The following is a 3,104-nucleotide window of genomic DNA, read 5'->3' on the forward strand; positions in this document are numbered from 1 at the left end:
CAACAACCACAGCCGGGGTTACCTCATGAGCAGGACGGACCGGTGAGCGGCAGCCAATCAGAAGAGATGACACGGTCCCATGCACAAGAAGAAGTCCAGAGTGGAGTCGGCAGCACTGTAGAATAAAACAAAAGAGAGTAAGGAAGATTGTTGTGACTTTTAAAGACACAGTGTGTTATATATTGCCGCACTTGAAACTAATCAAACAAACCGCAGACTAGGTGTCAATTTTGAGTACACTAGGACTCTCCCTTGAACTCTCACGCACAATAATAATAATAATAATAATTCATTACATTTATATAGCGCTTTTCTAGGCACTCAAAGCGCTTTACATTGTCAGGGGGTATCTCCTCATCCACCACCAGTGTGCAGCATCCACCTGGATGATGCGACGGCAGCCATAATGCGCCAGAACACCCACCACACACCAGCTTACTGCTGGAGAGGAGACAGAGTGATGAAGCCAATCAGCATATATGGGGATTGTTAGGAGGCCATGATGATCAGAGGTCAATGGCCAAATTTTGGCCAGGATGCCGAGGTCACACCTCTACCTGTGATTTTTAATGACCACAGAGAGTCTTGGGCTACAGTCTTGGGCTACAGGGTGATATGGCTGCCGGACAATGACATTATGATTCCTAACACGTCAATAAACAACATGGGGTAAGGGCTTATTTCTGCTGAGAGAGGCACAAAATTAGAATAAGATAGTGAATATTTAAAGTAATTTCAAACTTCTTTTGAATACAGTATTTTTCAAATATTCACTACTGTTCAAAAACGTTTAATACTTTGAGAAGTTTCTTCTGCTTACCAAGGCTGTATTTATTTGATCTTAAACACAAAAAATGGTAATATTGTGTAATACTATTACAATTTTAAATACCTGTTTTTTTATTGTAATATATTTTAAAATATAATTTATTTCTGTGATGCATAGCTGAATTTTCAGCATCATTACTCCAGTCTTCAGTGTCACGTGATCTTCAGAAATCATTCTAATATGATGATTTGCCGCTAAAGAAACATTTATTTCTCATTGTTGAAAACAGTTGAATTTTTTTCAAAAGAACAACATTAGTTTGAAATAGAAATCTTTTGTAGAAATAATAAATGTATTTGCCAATATTGATCAATTTAATGCATCCTAGCTATCAGTTATACACTTTATAAGTTTTATTTTTCAGTAAAAAAAAAAATATATATATATATAATAAAAACTAATTTTTAGCTAAATATTTTTTGTTACATTGTTTTAGTTCTACCCAGTATGGCTGCAGGTTTAAAACAGGAAAAGGCAAAAGAAACAGTATAGAATATGTAAAGAAAAGCAGTGGGTGCGCTTCACTAAAGAGACAATTCTCTAGACTAAGATTAGTTTTCACACTATCTGAAGGAGCCGCTTTCACTCACACTCTACCAGAAGAATGACAGAATCTCTTCTGAACCTCAGAAGACAGCGGTTTCACAAGAGCATGTGGATGGGAAGTGAATATTTCCTCCGGAGCTCCAAAGAAAGAAACAACGACACACAAACGTGCAGTCAAAACAGCCACGTGCCCACGAGTCAAAGCGCAAACTTGCACTGTCCAAAACCTAGTCCAGTCATTTATTTTCTCTAGAAAAGGAGTCACATTTGTCACATTCTTCACTTATTCCAGCTAGTTCTGTTACTGAACGGAGACCCCAGGAGCCAAACCCTTCTCAGGAAATGAACTCGACTGGTCTAAACCAAACAAACACACTCACACCATAACAAACCAAGACAGCAAGATAAAATAAAGAAATTTATATTTCTATGACAATTCAAAGTTAAATCTCACCCAAAATGTGAGAATGCAGCAACTTAACATGCAAGTTTATAGACTAAGTGCTAGTGTAGAGAAAAGATGAGATGTCATTGCAAGGGGATGGGAAGTTAGGCTAATGTTTTACTTAAAGATTATGAAGGCACATGAATTAAAAAAAACAAAAAAACTTTTATTATATTGCAGTGTTTAAATTGTCAATTCGGATGTGATGGGGACTAGAACATTTACATTTTAAGAAATTAGGACAGCCATAAATATCAGTATTGCAATTTTACAGTTGTAAAAAGATATATAAAATTTTATACTACTACTAATTATTATTTTATTTTATAAGTATTATCTTATTTTAGTTATAATAAAATTATTATTAATATTATTGTTGTTGTGAATGTGATATTGATATTTTAATCATGTAATAAATAACTAATAAATGCACTACTACTACTAATAATAACAACAACAATACATTATTATTACTATTATATAATCATGTTGGTATATAAATTACAAAAATCTTTGGTCAGCCCTAAAAACAAGCACAGCAAAAATCACTACACAACAACAGCACACCTCTCCTCAACCAGACACATTACTTGAGGAATCATTCATGTCTGAAACACAAATATTGCGGCATGTGTTAGTGTTAGTGTTACACACTAAAGTTCAATACTAAGTTCTAGTGGTTTGTTTAGATCACCAACTATGAGCCTATATAGTAATGAAAGAAAAAAGAAGAATGTGAGATTTTACCGAGATTTTGTCCACACAATCAACACAAGACACACAAGAACAAAGTCTGAGCTTACCCTCCATGCCTTGCTGCTTCTGTGTCAGCATAGAACAGGAGAACAGGGAGAAAATGAAAGAAATGAAAAGGGGTAAAGCAGTTCAGAGTGGAGCAATTCCAGAGCAATTCTCCTCCCTCACCGAGCACCAAACACATGCCTGGGTTTCCGCTGAGCTCTCTCTAGTCCCTCATGACGATGGTGATTCACTGGAATAAACTGTGGTGTAAGTGTGAATAACAGAGCAAACACTCACCTTCCGGATCACTGCAGGAATGAAGGAGGATCCACGTCAGCCGGACGACTTTTATCAGGCCTCGAACTCCTGAGACAAAGAAGAGTTCTGTTAGGAGAAATGCTACCTGTGCCCAACCAGAACCAGGAAGTGAGAATCTCATCGGTCAGCACACACACACACACACACACCATAAACTTTCTCTCAGGCAGAAAAAAATAACGTTATCTTTTTTTCATTTTCACTATACATATAGTAACTATACAT

The 3,104-nt window shown here is 36.4% G+C and overlaps 1 long non-coding RNA gene across 1 annotated transcript in view; it reads right to left on the bottom strand.

Annotated features, from left to right (window-relative positions):
- Positions 1 to 17: 17 nt before the first annotated feature.
- LOC107558856 (uncharacterized) overlaps positions 18 to 3,104 on the bottom strand; it is an 8,522-nt gene continuing 5,435 nt past the window's right edge. Inside the window, exons 2-3 of the long non-coding RNA XR_001605529.1 lie at positions 2,859 to 2,927; positions 18 to 115 (exon numbers count right to left, since the gene is read on the bottom strand). This is a non-coding gene — a long non-coding RNA (uncharacterized lncRNA). The remainder of the gene's footprint in view (positions 116 to 2,858; positions 2,928 to 3,104) is intronic.

Source organism: Sinocyclocheilus grahami, unplaced genomic scaffold, assembly GCF_001515645.1.
Source record: "Sinocyclocheilus grahami isolate Dianchi unplaced genomic scaffold, SAMN03320097.WGS_v1.1 scaffold661.1, whole genome shotgun sequence".
Taxonomy (NCBI): domain Eukaryota; kingdom Metazoa; phylum Chordata; class Actinopteri; order Cypriniformes; family Cyprinidae; genus Sinocyclocheilus; species Sinocyclocheilus grahami.